The 19,621-nt window shown below is 49.7% G+C and overlaps 1 protein-coding gene across 1 annotated transcript in view; it reads right to left on the bottom strand.

The window, feature by feature from the left end:
- PRKCA (protein kinase C alpha) overlaps positions 1–19,621 on the bottom strand; it is a 424,558-nt gene that overhangs the window by 58,311 nt on the left and 346,626 nt on the right. The window lies entirely within an intron of this gene.

Below are 19,621 nucleotides of genomic sequence, written 5' to 3' on the forward strand. Positions count from 1 at the left end.
AAATACCCATTCAAAATTCAGTGGCTATATACTTACCCTAAGGGCAACGTTTTCAAAGTAGCAAAAAAAAAAAAAAAAAAAAATTGCCCTTCCCTATTAAGAGACCACTCTTTACCTAGATTACCCAAGAATCAAGTTGTGTGATTTTGCTGATCTTTGTTCTAGGGTGTAAAAGTCAACCTCTGGGGGACAAGTGCTTCACAATGGCTGAAGTAATAAAAGAAAGAAACTGTGCTCTGACACTTTTCTTATTTGTAGATTTTCCAATTTAAGATTCATCTGCATAAAGGCAACTTGTGCTCAAGGAAAAAAAAGGAGGGTAGAGTCCCCTGGAGAGAAACCTCTTAACCGGCAAGCTGTGGGGATGATTTATTGCTACTTTAAAAGGCACAGTAAGAAGAACACAGGGTGTGTGTGTAAGTCAAGAGGAAAAGAAACGGTGATATGCTTGAGAACCTGGTTTCACACAAAACACACAGCACCCTTTGAACCTGAACGACCCTTGGCCAGTGACCTGGCAGTTACCAGAAGGAGTTTTTGTAAGCTAGACTCCTGCTACCCAAAGGTGCTGGAGAGACCTCACCCTCGTTACTCTGCCTAAGAGTTAGAGACTTAGGTCAAAGGTGGAGGAGAGACAGAGGGCTCAGTAGAAAAGGACAGGCTCATGGGAATCACATGGGAAGGTCTCCACAGTCAGCAAAGAAGCCTGTGGAGAATCTCCCGACAGACTCTGCATGTGGAACACCTGCCTGATGGTGAGAGAACCAGTCTCTGAACATGTCAGCTGCTGAAAAGGCCGGGGTCCTGCGGTTTGGCTGAACAGCCAAAGCCACAGCCCTGAGCCCAAGGGCAAAGACTGTCATTCTGCCTACATTCTTAAGGATAAGGTGCACTGCCCCCCCCCCCCCCCCCTCAGCCCCAGGGCAGCAGACCTATGTGCAGGTGCCAGGACATCACTCAGGTGACTACAAGAAAGTGCAGGACACCTGCAGGCATTCTGGGTTTTACTGTGTGACCAAAACACTGTCAGCATCAGTTCTGAGCTCTTGGAGGAGGGGAAGACAGGGGATCTGACATGTTTTCTTTAGCTGTAAGGGTTAAATTGTAGTGTAGGGCTAATGCTTAGCTTGAAAAATAACAGCTTTGTGTTGACATTGAAGGTTAAGAGATAACAGCCTTGCTTTACTCTTATAAATTACGCCTCATACTCTTGTAAATTAGGCTTCACCAATTAAGGAAGCAAAAGTTCAAAGAAAAGAGCATCAGAGGCAGGGTCAAGGAGATCCACTGGTTGCAACTTAGAGGCAGAAAGTCTAAAGTAAACACCTCATTAGGCAACTGTTTCTAACTCATCTGGAAATTGTTTCTTTGTTCTGTTCCCAGGTGATGATAAAACGATGTGATCGGTTATAAAAACTCTGTACCCCGGCTGTTCGGGGCCGCACTCTTATCAAAAGAGTGTTGGTCCCGATCGGTCGGCCTTGCCTCTCATTGTAATAAACTTTGTTGTGACTGTCACTGGTGCCTGTAGCATTCTGTTTCAGGAGTCGTGTGGATGCAACATAGCAGCAGAGAAGGCTCTCCGGGAACCACCCATATTCCCTCTTAGGGCAACAGCATCCCTTCATCCCACACTTACTGAGTACCTCGCATCAGGCCCTGTGGAAGAGGTTGTGCGTTAGTGGAATGAGCCCCGGCCGTCTCTGGGCCCCCAGGCCTCAACACAGTGCTTGGCACAGGGTGTGCAACTCTACACTCTGGCTGAATGAGGAAATGAAGCGCGAATGTATCCATCAGATACTGTCAGGGGATGCTTTTCCTTGATAAAAATAACACGTTTGTATAGGGATCAAACCTCATGGCTTGAGTGTATATGCTTGGATGGGTTGAGCACACCTGCTGAAGCAGAGACATTAAGACACAGGGGGAAAAGATGGCCCTAATTTTTTTGCTACCAGGCTGAAAGTATTTAATACAGCTGTACTACATACACCTCTATGCGGCCGTGCCTGGTGGGAAACGCATGTGAACCTGGGGGCTGGTGGATACACTGACACTCTTTAAAGACAAAACCTGATCTGCAGTGATACATAAATTGGCCTCCACTTTGACAGAGGATGGAAGGAATTTTTAGACAGACCTGTGAGAAAGAGCCCGGATGTAGCCGCTAGGGTTACATCAGGAGCCCCCTTCAACTGCAGGACCAGCCCTGTCCTTTGGAAGCTGGGGCGCAAGGGTGGTTCTAGGGGTCCCAAACAGACCAGTTCGACCACTCGCCACTGACAAAATCCAAAGGCAGACAAATGAGTTGGAGGTGCAACAAGCAAGGAATTTATTGCAGTGAGGCCAGCACCAGGAAGACAGCGGACTAGCGTCCCAAAGGCTGTCTCCAAAGTGCTGAAAACACTTCCAGATTTGTGTAAGGAGAATGTGGGACAAAGGCCGGTGGGTACACACAGGCGGGCAGTGAAGGCCAAGTTGATCACTGTCTTGGGGTCAATCGCGCGGGGTCTTGCTGGCTCAGGGCAGTCCTGATTGCTTGAGAGAGGGCAGTTTCGGTCCCCATCACGGGATGCTTTGCCCGCAGGGCCTGAGTTAAGAGAGAAGCTGGAAAGAAGAACTTAGTCAATTAGAAAGTACCGACTGAGGTCAACAGGGAGGTAGCTGATGTCCTCTTTCACTCCTAACATCTGCCCCAGGAACGATTCCAAAGTTGATAAGCTCTGTGGTGTGTGTCAAAGTTCGAAATGAACAATTGGGAAGTTTGAGAAGAGAATACCAACTCAGCTACTCTATTCTGTTCTTCTGATTTATAAAAAAGAAAAGTTATCAGGAAGAGGCACAAAGAGATTAATTTTATTCTGTCATTTTATTCGTGATACACTGTGAAAAGATCCCCATACAATAGACTCAAGTCTCTGAGGTGCTTGAAACCATTGAAGGACGTCTTCACCCAGGTGAGGCTGTGGTTGAGCTGGTGCTGCCCGGGGGCCGCCCGGCTTCCACCTGAAGCGTGGGGGGTTCTAACCAGAGGTTCCAGACTCAGGCGATTTCCTAGAGCCCCTGCTCCTTCCTCCTTTGATGCTTCAGCACCACGGACAGTGGTGACTTCCAAAACAGACACTAGGCTTTTGACACACTGCCCTCCCTGTGGGCCATAACCGAGCAAAGACCCTGAGTTTTGTCCTATGGCCTTAGCCCAGTTATAGGGACAAGATTTTCCCCAAGGGGATGTAAATGCGATAAAAGCGTTTCTGCATCCGAGTACTTCTCAACCCAACTGCAAGGGGATCTTAGACCCTGCTCAGAAGTCAATCTGTGAGGTCTGGGGGACGCAGACGGCATCTCCTGCTGCCAAGAGGTGAGGCCGGATGGAGGAAGGACCCCAGTTTCTTGCCCTGCCAGGGCAGATTCCCTTCTTGTGTTTCTCTAGCCAGAAGCAGAGCTGGGTGCCACGTGGCTGGTGGAGCAGAGGGCTGGTTTGGAAGGAGACGGGCCAGGCTCTGCCACACCGACCGTGTTCACCATAGGAGGGCTGGCTAGAAAGTGGCCTGACCCAGAGGGCGACATGGATTTCTCCCCAGCTCACGGCGGCCCTGAGATAGAAGCTGCCAACCAGAGTGACGTGTCTTCCACATTTCCCCTTCGGAACAGGCTTCTGGAGTCATTTCCACACGGCCCCCTGCACGCCCGGCTGCCGGATGGCACGGAGCCGTCTCCAATATGGACCTTTCAAAGCCAGCCCTTCTAAGGCAGGCAATTCCACAAGATCGAAAGCTCAGTGGTCTGGGCCTGACTTTGGCAAGCCCCTCTCTCAGCCTGGGTCTAATTGATAGCACAGCTGGAGGAGGCAGCCGGTGGTGACCCTGGTAGCTGTACAGCTGCGGGCTGGTGGGGAGGCCAGAGGGCAGGGAAGGCAGAGGATCCCCAGGAGGGTGGGCTACACAGCCTCAACCTCCAGTCCACTCTCAGGCAGCCTCTGCCTCCAGATGTCCATCCTTCGCCACTCCCCACCCCCTCATGCTGTGGGAGTGCAGTCTGCCTGCCCCAGACTGTCCTGCCATGTCCCCCACCCCTTCCCAGGCTGACATCTGCCCTCCTGCAAGGCCTCCGCGTGCTTGTCCTCTCTTCAAGGCCTCCCGCTATTTTCCCTCACAGTGCCCTGCTCTCCACAGCTCGTATGGCAACGTGTAAATACTTACAGGGTATTTGTTTAACGCCTCTCCCAGTAACACTTTACAGCTAACTTATCAGCAGGTCGTGCCAAATCTACCTGCAGATTCTGTCCAGAATCTGGCGTCTTCTCAGGGTGTCCTTCGCCACCTCTCTGTTGAGGGGGCCTCACTTTTAGTATCCCCACTTTAGTGACCTTCCTTTCTGGACATTCCCCGGAGGGATCCTGTCCTGCTTCCCTGGCTTCCCATCTAATGGGACAGAAAGAGGCCAAGTTGTCACAGTGGATGAGGCGGAGACGCTTGGCTGTCAGCTCTCTGACCTCGCTCCCATGGCTCCCTTGGCGGCTCTGTTCCAACCACACTGGCCTCCAGTCTTTGGCCGCCCTTCCCATAGCGGCCTCGCTACCTTGTTCGTCCACAAAATCCAGCTCAAGTATCACCTCTCCAACTTTTTGATGCCTCCTCCCCTCCTGGGATTTCCAACCTATGTCAGACTTTGTCTGTGACCGGCCCACCTCCCCGGAGCTTTTGGCTATGCACCCCCGCGCGCATCTGAGGCTCCTGTTTGGGCCACGCCTGCGGAACAAGCTGGACATTCCCATGTTGGTGCCCCAGGAGGTCGTGGCCTCCTTAGGTCGTCTCCCTGGCACTCCAGTGGGACTGCGCTCCAGTGTGTCTACTGAGGTACCACCTGGATAACTAACATACCCTTGGCTGGACTTTCTCTCTTCCCTGGGTCACATCCCTACTTCCCTCCCTGCCCCTTAGGACTCTTGGAATCCCTTCCCAAATGGGCTCCTTGCTCTCAAAACTCTGTGGCAGAGTTGACTTCTGAGGAACCTAAAGAAACACATGTACCTTTTTGGAGGATTTACTGGTCTTTCTCACTAGACTTTGAGGCCCTGGAAGGCAGGGGGTCGTCTTATTCATCTTTGTATCTTTAGGGCCAAGCACCGCACTGGGCACGTAACTGCACATTCACTGAATATCTCATTCATTCATTCATTCATTCATTCATTCAAAAACATACGTCTTCACTAACCGTGCATTTGGATGTTCACATATGGAACTTCTTCCCTCAAGCAATCACTGGTCATTCTGGGACAGCCTCAGACAGGGGCTATGAGGGCACCCCTGCCTTTAGGGAGCTCAGCCACACAGTGACCCTCCCCAGGAGCCACGCTAGGCAAGTTAGCTGGGCCAGCCGGCTGAAACCATGCCCTTGGAGGCTTCTCTGAGGGGACATTCCTCTAATGGAAGCTCTGTCTGCACTAAACCTAGCTGGAACCTGCCTGAAGACCACCAATGAGCCTCTGGGCGATTTCTCTCTTTGAGCTTTTGAATGGGTCGTCTGGCAACTGGGCTCCGAGCAGGAGGAAGAGATCTGCCCTTCTCAGCTTGCATATTGTTGACACAACACCGGTTGTCATGAACGTAATTCAGGCTTCACCAGGAGTGCAAAGAAAACCAATATATGTCTAGGGATAAAGCTGAAGCCAATAGCCTAACCGCAGAGATTTCAGCAAACCCGAGGAGGCCTCAGAATAAGCATGCCGACATCCTTCGCTCAGCAACGCAAACATGCCCTGTGCGGCCAGACGCCCCGCTGGGGTACGCGAGCAAACAGGAATTCGCACCCAGAGATGAGAAGCAGAGTGTCTCCTGAATACTGGAATCCAGAGGAGAGAGGAGAGCATCCACTGGGGCTGGAGACTGAAAGCACATACGAGGCCACTGGTAATGTTCCTTGCTGATAAATCCCAAATCTTGACTTCTCTCTCAGGACACATTTTGATTCGGCTCATGGGTCCTTGTGTGTGAATTTAGCACATTCCACCATTTATTCCACAAATATCTGTGTGTCTGTCATGACTCACACATGGGGTCAGATGCTGGGGAAACCAGATTAATACGAAGTAGCCTCTCCTCTGAAGGACATGCAGTGCAAAGGCACTGTGGTCTGTGCCCCTGTAATTCAGGGTGTGGTTTGTGGATCAGCTACGCTGGCACAACCAGAAGGCTTGGCAGAAATGCAGATTCCTGGGCCCCACTCCAGGCCTACTGAATCAGAACATGCATTTTGAACAAGACCGTCATGTGATTCCTGTGCAAGTTTCAGATGTGCTAGTCTAAGATCATTGGAATGTTCCTCCAAGTTCAAAGTCCCCTCAGGGTCCCTGTGACCCTTTCCACCTTCCACAATCTTCAATTACCATACAAAATCAATGGCAAATTCTGGGAAGAGCCCCAGACTCTGACTGCAAAGAGTTGAGATCAAGTGTTGGCTTTATTCATTTTTGCTGTGTGACTCTGGGCAGACTGTACTGCCTGAGTATCAGACTGCTCATCTGTAATACAGCCGTACTAAGACCCCCGTATACCTGAGCTACACTGGAGGTGCAACGAAGAATCCTTTGCAAAAGCCCCCAGCACAGAGCTCCACACCACAACCTTCTTTCCTTTGCCCCAGGGAAGGAGACGCGGCCCTTCGCCCAGCCTCCTGGCCTGCACCTGCTCCCTGACTACAGACTGAAGGCCTCTGTGAACAGCCGTGGGTCACCTGGGTCAGGGATCTGCCTGGCTGACTCATGGTCCCGAAACACCGTGACCTATGGATATGTGTCAAGGCCGCAGACAGGCTCTGCAGGGGCTCAGGACCTGTGGGCAGGCCGCAGCAGGTCCCTTGGGACTTCCACGCTCCCGTGCCCTCCTGGTGGGGTAGGAGAGGAACTGGGTCTCAGCTCCAGCTACTCCCCGATTTCTGGAGCATCTTCTGGAACACCCTCAGGGGCTAGGACCATGCAGGAAAGGACCCTGACTTAGTACATGACACAGAATGTTTTAAAGGGGAAGTAAGACCGGAAATGATGACACACGGTGTTTGTAAAGAGAATACAGGGACTTCAACTACTGAAGCTTTAGCATGCTCTTTTTAAAATTAGACTAAAACGCAGCATGGTTTATTGGTTATGATTAAGCAATGCAGAATCCAGGACTGTAGGTTCCTTAGCACATCAGCAGGTCAAGTCCAGGCTCATGCTGCTATGTGGACCGCCAGGTGTGAGAACGGGCGACGTGCTCTCCCCCATGGGAACATTTCTTAGAAACTGACACGCACCTCATTTTACCCCACGGGCACATTCCCCAAAAGTCCTAGCAGTCTGCAACCATTGAAGGGTTCACCAATTTAAAGGACTCCTAGGCGAGTTTCTGTAAAGCACATCATACAGGGAGAATCTGAGTCCCTCAAATGAATATTCTCGCAGGGTGGGGTCAAAGTGCGTGTGTGCGTTAAATACCTGTGCCTGAGGAGCGGTCGTGTGTGTTGTCAAAAGCTCTACACGTGTAGGTTGTTATTGGTGGGGGCGGGGAGGAGTTTCAAGTGAAAACTGAGAGGTGGATATGGGCAAACTATGGCACCAGGAGTTCACGAAGGATTGGACTGTGGTAGATGTTAGCTCTCTACTATCACGTTGGGCCATTTGCCGCTGCTGAGATGTGATGATCTGACCTACAGTGATGCCAATTCCAAACCCTTTAACACAAGACCATAGATGGTCTGCAATTTGTGAATTTTGTATAATGATTATACACTAGCTTTGGTGTATGGGAAGACAGACAGAACATTAAGACACGGAAAAGTGTAGAGTCCTACATTGCCAACCCCCAATACAACAGCACCCTGGCTAGCAATTCTTCTAGGGGTGCTATCTTATCCTCAGTAGGAATCCAAGCCCAAAGGTTCTTCTGTAGTAAGGAAGCAGAGAGGAAACCGTAATTCCAAGTCCCTTGGCAGGTCCACTGTAGGGGAAACCATAATTCCAAGTCCCTTGATAGGTCCACTGTATAATCATGGAACCTTTGGGTAACCCTCCAAAGTTTACTGTAATGCTTTCCGTTTTGTTTTAAATGTGCCCACTTGTACCGATCTTGTGAACGTGTCTTCAATAATATTGTAACTCTTGGCATAACAGAAAGCATGGTTTTGATGACTGTCTTTATCAAAGATGTTTGCAAAGCACAGAGAGAGGAATCTGACAACAGCAGGTTCTACTTCTAAGGTTCCAGGGGCAGACAGTCCAACAACGACCAACTGTAGGAGCAAATGAAGAATGGGGATTTCTTCTACTTATTTATTTTTGTTTACAACAAAAATGTCCTGTGTTCAGGGCTTATCTGAACAATTCTGACAATCTAAGACTGATGGTGTTTTGGTGTTGCTCCATAAACACAAGTATCTGTGCCCTACATAACCAAGAACCTTGGCCCAGCATCTTAGCCCTAGGATAACATATTCACCTGCACCCAGTGCCGTGTTTGTTAGATTGAGCGGTTTCGGGAGAAGAAAAACACAAAGGAACTGACGGCATTTTTGATGATCCCATGAACGGAATACGGCCGGTGTGTTTCTAACAAGCCATGAGTCATGACATCTACTCTGTAATCGGGCAACAGGCTAAAGATGATGTGCTACAGTCTCCTGGGTAACACAGTTGGAGTAAATAAAATGCTTGCTATTCTCTGGCTAAATGATCTTTCATCTTCTGGAACATGCCAAGCATGCTTACCACCCGAGGGCCTTTGTACTTTCTGCTCGGTCAGGTGATGCTTTACCGCTGAGGCTTCGACACGGCCCCCCACCCTCTCCTTCCTGTGGCGTGGATTCCCTCACGGTCCTCTCACTACCTAGCATATGTTTCTTCTCCCTCCACTGGAAGGGACCTTATCTGTTCTGCTCACTGATGGATCCCCAGGGCCTGAGAGAGCGCCGGGCACGGTGCTCCTCACATACCTTTACAATGAGTGGACGGATGTGGACCCTGCAGGAGACGGTGATTTTGAACGCAATATTTTTTAAGAGGCAGAGTTACTGCCTTTTAAATAATTTCTATGACAATGCTGCTTCTTGTTAGAATAGTAGCACTGGATCATTTTAGAAAATTTCACAGGCACGGGTACGTGAAAACAAAAAAAAGACACCTTAAAATAGCCATACCCAGAGATCATCACTGTTAACATTTTGGTATGCATTCTTCTAATTCTCTTCACGTTTTCTTCTTTTGACGTCTACAGAATTACATCGCTGGCAACCCGCTTTACGCCTTCGTGTGCTGTAAACGTCTTACGTAATAAGTACTCGTCCACCACATGGTTTTACAGACTGCGTAATACTCCACTGTCTGGCTCCACCTCAGTGTATTTAGCCCTTCCCCTATTGCTGGACAGCTATGTTGTTTCCAATTTTCAGTAACACCCAGAGGAACAACTTTATAGTCCAAATCTCTATGCACGAAGTCCAAATAGTCCAAATCTCTATCCGGGCTCCCTAGGATAGATTTCTGACATGGGATGGCCGGGTCAAGAGGTACATTGCAAAAGCTGATGCCCAATGCCACACATTTGAACCTGACCATGAAGTGTCAGAGAGAATGGAAGTAAACCCAGAGAGTCAAGGCAACCCGATTCCTGAAGACAGGGTCTTGGTTTCTTTTAGGACGTGTGTCTGATTTTGTGGCTGAAATACCTATTTGTCCTTTTTTTTGTTTTTTTTTTGTCCCCCCCCCCCCCAGCCCCCCACGGCCTTCAGATTCAGTAAGCCAGCCTGAAACTACAATCTGGAGGCGCGGGGTCAGGCGATTCCTTCTGTACAGGTATGTCAACACCTGCCGACCGGAGTTTCCTCCTGGAGTCGGGGTCACAGGTGAACAGCAAATCACAGGTGAGCGTCATTCATTCTGCCGGCAGCTGCGGGGAGCTCCTCAGAACCAGAGACTCAGCCGCAGAAGTGTCCTTGGGAAGGTCTGATCTGCCTTTGGTGCAGGTAAAGGCACTGGGGCCTAGAGAGTGAACTCCACTACCCGTGGCCACTGCGCCGAGCCGTGGTGGTACTGGAGGAAGACGTCAAGGATGCTAGCCTTCCTCTATAGTGGCCCTTGGAACAGGACCCTATGCCACCTGGCAGAGAACCACTCCCCTGTGCTAAGAGTTGCCTCATCTGGGATGCAATGTTTTACCAACGGCACAAGGGTGACAGAGCGCTCAGCATTTGGAAGGAAGTTGGAGATAAGCTAACCTGAGACACCCATGTTACGGACTGCGGACGAGGCACCTGGGACCTGGTGGGCTAAGTGATGTGTCTAAATCAGTTCCCCTCCCTGAGCTCTGATCTCTGAATTCGGTGGTCACCCTCCTATATCAAGGGTAGGCAAATGTCTTCCGTAAAGGGACGGATAATGAGTATCTTCGGCTTTGCCAGTCAACTATTCTGTTTTAACAACCCGATTCTGCCATTGTAGCGTGAAAGCTACACGGATGGATGAATGAGCGAGGCTGTGTTCCAACGAAATCTCATTTACAGGAACAGGCAGCAGCCGGAATCTGGGCTGTTTGGGCTGTAGTTTGCCAACCTTTGCCCTATATCCCTGTAGTGAGATTCAAACAGAACGTCTGTATCTCCTTGCTAGCCCGTCGGAATGGCAACAATTAAGAACCTCAAATGCACCTGAATGATTCACTCTTCCACGATGCCTGATGTGCTCACCGGGACAGGAACAAGTTGTTTTGCTGCCAAACGACGTGGTGAGTGAAGTACTTAGTCGGCAGAGCAGAAATTTAGGGGAAACCACATTAAGTCCTTTTCTTAAGAAGAAACATTTTTATGGACACATCCACTTAGGCTGCTGCCAGTGCTGAAATGAATTCACAGGAAGCCAGCAGGCCTGTTGTCATGGCAACCGAGCCTAGCATAAGGAGGAATGTGGGGCCGTGACATATTAGCGCTCTGCCCAAGGTGGGGAAACACAGAGCACTTGGTTCTTCTTGGTGTACTGAATATCACACGCCCCTAGCGTCTTGCTGTGTTGTTTCCTTTTCCACCAACCTAGTGTTCCCCCATTTCCCATATCAGTCTGCTAACTGCTGAGGCTGACTGCTGCACGGTTATCAGGCTGGAGTATTACCGTGTGTCTCACCTGATACACAGATGCTGGGAAGGTTGCTGCCCTTAGTCCTCCCCAGGCGCTAAGATTCCAGACTTCAGGGAGGGTCCCAGGACCAAAAACTTCCCCTAAATTTTACCCTTTGCAAAAAAAGATGGTCTCTCACCAGGGGGTGATGGCAGACATTTGTCTGATGCCTTTGGGAAGGCATGATGGGAGTGGATGTGGCCGTGGCACGGTACCGATAGAGCATTTTCGGCACCTGGTACTTCTTAGAAACCTGTAATCCTTCTCCTGCCAGGAATGTTCCCCTTTGGGGTTAATACTGCACTGGCTTTATGAGTCAGCTCTGGTGGGGTCAGGAGCCACGTGAACTCCTGGAAGCTATCAAGTTAAATGGTTTTCCGGACTGTCAGCAAGGCTGCTTAGAAGTGGGGACTTCTCTGCTGCTAAGAAAGTGGGGTGGATAGGAATGGGCTGGGGCTCACACAGGTCAGAACAGACCCCAGGAGTCACTCAGACCCAGAGAAAGCCTGGACTCCTGGCTTTCCTGGCACCTTGTCATTCCATAAAACCGAGGAACAACGGGGGACGTAAAGTGCTGATGCCGTCTTCACATCCATCCAAGAGTAAAGAGATACAGTCACAAGTTCCTAACTAAGGTGTGCAACTTTCCCTGGAGTCTTTTATTTGCAAGTCTTGACTGCCCTCTTGTGGTGTTGCTTTTCTGGAGCGACTGCGTTTCGACTGGGATCTTTTAGTAGAAATAGGCCTAAGGTTCCCTGGTCTGGCCTACAGAGGTGAAACTCCTACGAATGCTCAAATGAGACACCGATCGTATCTTCCCGGTTAGACCTTTGTAGGAGAGGACTCAAATCTCCAGCGTCAGAGCTGGGCCTCTGCGAAAGGCCCGTGGTCTGTGCACCGATGCCAGAAGTGTGTTTTAGAGTCTGTGCATGCTTCATTTCTAGAAAACAACATGTCGACGGTTCTAGACCTAGGATTCTTGAATCTTCTCCTCTGAGCCCAGATTTTGCAAGAAGCAGGGAAAAGGAGGCAGGGAGGGCTGTGAGGGAACGGGGGAGTGGCCCCGGGGAGCCTCTGTGTTTATCTTAAAGGTAGAAACACAGAACAATCTAGGAAATAATGAGAAATGATGATAGGCACAGGAGCGCAGAATTCAATAAAAAAAGCCCACTGGGGAAAATTCAGTTGGAGCTAAGTGATCAGAGAATAGCAGCTCCTGAAATCAACTGAAGAAATAAAACACCAAAAACCCACAACCAAGCCATAACTGGCAACAAAGTCCACCTCCCTAGGGAAAGTTCCAGACACTTCCCTCCGCCGCTGTGCAGCTGCTGCCGTAGAGGGTGAGCAGGACTGGGCATCTAGCGAACGAGGCCCAACCCCACCTCCTCAGTCAACGCAAACAAAATGATCCTTTCCCCAATACTAGATATGTTTGCTTGCTCATTTTTTTTTTTTAATCACAAAATGTCTCTGACAGCAGTAAGCATTTTGAAAGTGGAGCACAACGTTTCCGTGACCATTGATTTCACCCTATCTTCACTGAGAGTTTTAAGACCGCACCGGTTTTTAAAAACGAGGGACGTGATTATAGCTCAGTGGGACACCTGCTTCCCAGGCTAGCCACAGCTGCGCTGTCTGGGCTGCTCTCTGGGCCCCCTGGGGACACTGGCTGACAGGGAAGCTTGGGGACGCAAAAGGTGAGGAGCCTGTCCACCAGATGTGGACTGCAATACCAGTTACGGCACTGTTGACTTCTCTGAGGCCTCGGTTTCTTCATCTGTAAAATGGACTGAACGTCCCCACCTCCTCCTGCGTGGGGAGCCCTCGCTTCCTACAGTGAAAGGGGCATAGTCGGAGTTCAGTAGCTGCTGCCAGGCCAGAAGAGAGATTCCTCCAATGCACAGCAAGCAGAGAGGGGCAGAGATGAAGGAAAGGACATACACGGGGAGGGGGATCCCCACTGCCCTAGGGGGACGTGGCCAAGCAGTCCACGCGTGTTTGCTTTAAGAGCTGGTCTGCAGGGCAGGAAGGGCCTTTGAGGAGGAGCTTTGGGGAGGGTGTGTGTGTGGCTCAGAACGGGGGGGGGGGGGGGGGGGGGGGGAAGGGGGGTGTTCCCTGCCTGGAAGTGGGTGGGGATCTTGAGTCCATAAGCTGGGGAGAGCCAGTAGAACTCAAATTCTTCCAGTTACTGTGATCCCACCGGTACCTACAGGCTGCTGGGGCCCAGGGAAATGTGGGCTACAAAAGGGACACCCCCAGTAAGAAATGAGACCATGGCTGCTTCTCCCAGCTCCAGCCGCCAGTTTCCGTGCAAATCTGGCTGCCCACCCACGGCCGCTGGTGACGGTGGTGGGTCCTGCCTGCCTGCTTCTTCCCGGCGTGTCCACACAGAGGAATGGTCCCCGGGGAGCCGGCGGTGGGCTGATTACTGACAAGTCTATTCTCAGAAAGAGCCACTAGGTGAAGATTAGTTCACGCACAAGCAAGCGATACCACCCTGCGAGCAGGTGTGAGCGAGGACACCCCGTTTTCACTGCCTGCATCGGGGCACATTTCCGACAGGCAGGTGACATTCTCTTTCTCAGATAGCACGATCTGTGCTTCTTGTCCTGAGACCCATAACAAAAGGCACAGGAAACAAGACGTGTGCGTGGACGTAAAGCATGTGGGATAAGAGGCACTGCCGACACCTCCCGACACCGCTCTTCAGTGAACTCGGGACGGTCTCACTCGGTTGCTGCGTGTGGGGGGCCGGGGGGGTGCTAGCCTCTAGTGCACAGCCGGGTCTCCCCACCCGGGGCCCGTGGGTGGTTCAGAAAACACGACAAAGGGTTCGTTTTAGCTTGGTGACGGCTTCTCAGAAAACAGCCATGCTTCCTTCCGTCTGGGAAGACCTCTGGTTCGGAACACCTGGGGCTGGGAAGAGGGAGGATGCTTAGGGTAACAGCAGCGGCAATGCTGTTCTCACCTTTTAGATTTCCTCATTCGGTCCTCCCAACAGTCCTAGGAGACTGGTGCTTTTATCATCCCCGTTTTAGAGATGGAGAAACTGAGGCAAGAGAGATAAGCTAAGTGGCCCAAGGCGGCGGAGCTGGGATTTGAACCCCCAGGTAGCCCGGAGCTTAACCACTACATTGCTGCTTCCCTGCAGCGATACGGTGGGAGCCGTGCTGCCCAGCAGGTGGGGGCTGGGGATGGCAGTCCTTCTGAAGATGGGGACAGCCACTCACTGCGAAGGAGCCATGGTTTACCCGCCAGGAGGGAGATCCAGAGAAGTGAAGGCTTCCCCCTAATTTTCCTTCTTTGTCCTCTCCTTTCATTTCCCTTTCAGCCACATCTGAGTTTTGCACCGGCACCCGGCTTTTCCTGCACGTTGTGAAATACAGCCCCATCATATGTATTTCTCCTTAGAACAACATAGTCTCGAAACTAATAACAAAGAGCATCACGTCACATAGGCAAGAGACACCTGGGTCACAGGAAGGACCTGACTCTGAGTCCCCAAGTGTGAATTTACTTCATCAGGGTAAGGTGTCCTTTGAAGTAACAGGTCATAAGATGACAGGTGATTTGTCTGTTTCTACGTAGGAACTGTCTCCACGTCCTGGAATGATCAAGAGGTGTTGGCTCACTCTGAGGGTGCAGGCGGGATGTTTTCACTCTGGGAGAGGAAATCACTGGGTGGCTCGGTGTGTTCAGGTGTGGCCGACTTCTAAAGACGTTTCTCCAACGTGAACACACGGCATTGTGTGACAGCGTTTTAAACGTTTTAAAAGGCAAACAGGAGGGCAGCGACAAGAGCGACGAATCTTGACAGATGCGAGCTTTCACACACGATAGTCACCACACTGTGTAAGACTCATTAAACCTCAAAGAATATGTTTTTTGTCCCGATTTTCAATAACTCTGGGTCACTAATCTCTTATGGCCCCCCAGGGGACACATCTCTAGTGTCCAGATACAGGCTCTACAGAGAGAAACTTGAAAAACAGGACTTATTAGAGGTTTTCTTTAGTACAGTGTTTTAAAAAGGAGTATTATATGTTGATTCTAGCTTAGGATCGGGTGTGGGATTTCTCCCTTGCGAATTATTCACCCAAGCATTTGAATGTTTAGACTTTCCAGGTGGTTCCAATACGGATATGCTGGAACAGTCCAGAGTGGATTTCAATTATTAACAAAGGCAATACGTTGAAAACACAGCTGGTACCCGGCTCTAACCAGCTCCCCAAAAGAGAGTGGTGTTGTCAGAAATGATTACAGACAAGATTTCTGAAATCATTTACATGCAAGTTGCAAAGTTCCATCTGATAGTTTGGGGAGAGAATGGTTGATTAGGTCATGACCACGGAGTTGGAAAAAAAAAAAAAAAGAAAAAAATGAAAAAAAGAAATGAAATTATAGTGAGTAGTATTAAGCCAGGCATTCAGAACATCAGAAAAATCTGATGATTTCAGCCCATGATATATTACACTACATCTTCCATATATAAACACGCACATGTAGTGTAAGTACACCATATTGCTTGCATGCTTATGTAGATGTGGGTCTACAGAAAATTGCAAATGAGTCTTAACATGTGCTTGGAAATATATACTAACAGAAGGAAAAGGGAAATGTGCTGTCAATTTAAAGATGCACTCTTTCTGTTCATTTGATGCTTTTTAAATTTTACAGACGGGAATTTATCTTTAATCACGGAGAGGAGGTTTCAAGATATCCTTGGTATAATCTTCAATGAACCTAATCTGAAGAGTGGGGAGGGCTCGTATACTCTCTGGGCGATGTGCGAGGAACGTTTTTCCTCACTGGAGGGCCGTGGCCATCGGGACGGGAGCATACGAGCTAGGACACAAGTAAGCATAAGGTTCAAGCCACCAGAACATACAGTGCATCCTTAAGAGTGGAGAGCACGGCCGGGGGCTCAGGCTTCGCAGCCACAAAAACCAGGGCGGATGTTTTTGTGGAAGGGAAGGTGGAAAAGGACCGAGCGGAGGGAGAACTACCTTCAAGAAGCGGACATAACATCCCTGTAAGAGACAGGAGAAGAAGAAAAACTGCTAGGTTAGTAGGGGAAATGCTACACACACAGGAAAACAATTAGCACGAGAAAAATAAAGACTGAGTACAAGACACCGTAGGCTCCACGTACAACGCACACAGAGCGCGTGGGGCAGAGACAGCCCAGGAGGTGGCATGAGGGTCCAGGACAGGAGGAGGAGAACCTTCAGGCGGGCACTGCTCTGGGTCCCTGGCAGCTGCGGGTTTGATTTGGCCCTTGGAGGGGTGGGAACTAACACCGTCTTGTCGTATGAGAGAATGGAAGGACTTGGGTCAAACCACATGGATCCAAGGCCCGTCTCTCTCCTCCTTGTGGCTTTTATGTGGCCAGGCATGACATCATGTCAGACGGCTCCACTACAGTCATGGACGCTTCTTCTGCTTTTGGCTGATCCATATGATGGAGTAATGGGGTGTCTGGTTTGTCAAGTGTCTGAGGCAGCACACAGCTAGTTAAACCCAAGGATTTAACACAAGGGTTGCCGCTCTTCACTAAATCAGAGTCAAGCCAAACCCACTTACCATGAAAACTATCACCGATAGAACTAATTTTTTTTTTTTCCCCCTTGATGATTCAGAAGACTGTTCGGTACCTTGAAGAGCCCAAGGTTAACTGGTGAAACAGGCTGGGCAGCTGGTTAACCATGTTCTGGTTGACCGAATGCCATTGGTAATGAGGTTTTGGTACTTCTTTTCATCTTTCAATTTCTGTCTTTAGAAAAGCCCACCATGACTGGATAACTTTAGTTTCTCAAGTACTCATGTGAGAAAAGTAAACTCAAACCATTTTAACAGAAAACTTCATATGAGGAGTCATGAGATTAATCCTACAAATTCATACAGAGTGTGAGTCTGCTTCCGGGAGAAAATGTGAGAAAAAGGCTGGTTTCCTGAACCTCAATTCCACAGCCTGAAAGGGTCACCAAATCCATGAACAGAGAGGCGATCAGAGACAGACAGATGACACTTTGTGCCCAGAAGGCTTTGTCTACTAAAATAGGAAGCTGGTCAAATATGACTTTTACACCTCTTTGGGCAGGTATGGATAGATTAGCTTCGGTTACATCTTACAATTACGAGCACTTTAAATCTGTAATCACATATCTATTTATAATTGTTCTCAAAACAGACCATTTCATTCCAATCCCAAAAGCTCTATTTTAGGCCAGAGATCTTAATCCACATCAAGATTAAAGGAAACTAACAATAGCAACAAAAACATCCTTATTGAAATGGTGGTGGTGTTTCCAAGAACCTTGGAGGGAATTTAATCGGGCATTTCTATCTCTCCTGCACCTTTCTGAAAGAGTTGCCTGATCTTTGCTTGAATACCTGGAGGTACAGAGGACTCCATGTTGGCCGAGATGCCCTGAATAGTATGCCTTCAGAAGGGTCCTACCTCCAGATCCCATCTGTAATAGGTCACCTTCTGCAAGGAGACAAAAATCCCCCAGCAGACACACTCTGATCCTGTGACAGGCAGCCTCACAGTCCTCCAGCAATCACTAGGCCGTTGTTCTGAGACTCCATGGGACCTAGAGAGACCCCTAAGCCATTTCCCGCTTGGAACATGACAAACGAACCCAAATCTTTTTTTGGGGGAAAAAAAAGTCAAACAAAGGCTTATGAAGTGAATCAGCCGGACTCCCACACACCCTCTCGCTCCACACATCTAGGAGCACTCTGAGGGGACACATGCTGGATGCCTGGGTGTCGGATGGGTGATGAGGAAGCAAAACGCCGCTGGGCAAAGCGGAGACGGTGCCTGTCTGAGAGCTGCCTAAACGTCTACTCCCTGGGTGTCAATAACGGCCACGACAGACACGCAGTTCATGGAGCTCCTGAGCCACAGCCCTGCCTCCATCAGCTCCCTAGACACACGGGCTCAGACACCCTCCCCTGGGCTGTCAACAAAAGCCGAATGGCTCCTGACGTTTAGATTCTGAAGCACTTGCAAGCAGGGCTTGAGGCTCTCACTCTGGAGACCTGAAGGTGACAAGTCTTACAGGTGTCTCCAGCACAAGAAAACCTCAGACGGGTTTGAAAGGCTTGAGACTTATGTACGTGAGGGGAGGCTTTGGAAAGCTTGAGATGGAGGGGAGGGGAAGGGAGGGTCTTTTCAAGGGAAAGCAAGTTCCAAGGTGCGTGTGAGGGCAGGACACGTGCGTGAAGGGGGTGGGAGCGTGGTGTCACGGGGAGGGCGACGGAGAAGAGTCAGGGGCTCTGGGTCCTGCTAAAGACCAGCTCGGCAAAGTCCCTTCTGTGCTTTTGTTTTCTCATCAAAAAAGATAATTTTAAACACCTCTGCCACTTGTAATATTCTCTTACTGCATTACAAACGTTTTCTGTAAAGGACCAGGCAGCATGTGTTTTAGGCTTTATAGACCCTTCAACGTCTACTGCAGGGACACATTCCTGCCCTTGCAGCATGAAAGCAGCCACTGCCAACGAAGGAATGAACGTGGTTGTGTTAACAGACTCTGTGGACACTGAAATATGAATTCCACCTAGTTTTCAGGTGTTGCGAATCTTAAGCTTAAAAAGTCACTTAAAATATTAAAACCACGCATGGGCCAGACACCAGCAGGTGGGTGGGTGCGATGCCTGTCCCACTTAATTAGGATGCTGGGTATAATGGAGTCTGGCCTCGTCACCTCCACAGCCAGTGGAGAATATAAGCTTGTTCACTCACTCGTCAACAGGTCACATCCTCTCCAAAGGGCATTTTTCAAATCTTAAAGGGGATAGGAACGACCTGGCGATCTTGTGAAAATCAGATTCTGACTCAGTTAAAAGTCCAGGATGGGACCTGAGCCTCTGCGCTTTTAACAAGCTCCCAGATGCCGCTGGTCCCCGTACCACACTGGGAGCCGTGGGGATCCAGGGAGCACCAGAGTGGTCGCCGCTTTCTTTTCCAGGATTACCCAGGGAGTTCAGAATCCTTGGGACTGACCTCTCTAGGTCCCCAATTCTAATTCTTCGTAGGACTTGTTCCTTGGGAAAAACAGCGAACAGCATTATGTATGGATAGGTCACACTTATTCTAGGCTTTCCTCTTTTAAGGGGCCTTAGCTTCTTCTTTGGTGCTTAGGCTAAAACCATAGGGACCCGGGTCAGTGCTTGGGGGCCCCACGTTAGTGCCCCGTGTCTGTGTTAGTGCCAAGAGACGCTGGCTCGATCTTCCTACCTTCCAGTTCCTGCCCTGCTAATCTCCTGTGGGTACCGGGGCCTGGTTTCACGTGGAGAGCTGCCTCTAACATTTCGTATTAGGCTTGCCCTGTTTATTGAACCAGCAATATCCATCCATAAGGCCAACCCCATAGCTACAAACACAAGGCTTTTTGGGTCATTTCAGGAATCCGTTAGGGTGGAACAGACAACTGGAATGTACAATCTTTTTCTGGTTTCCCAGCAAAG

The sequence above is a fragment of the Panthera uncia genome, chromosome E1 (assembly GCF_023721935.1).
Source record: "Panthera uncia isolate 11264 chromosome E1, Puncia_PCG_1.0, whole genome shotgun sequence".
NCBI classification, from domain to species: domain Eukaryota; kingdom Metazoa; phylum Chordata; class Mammalia; order Carnivora; family Felidae; genus Panthera; species Panthera uncia.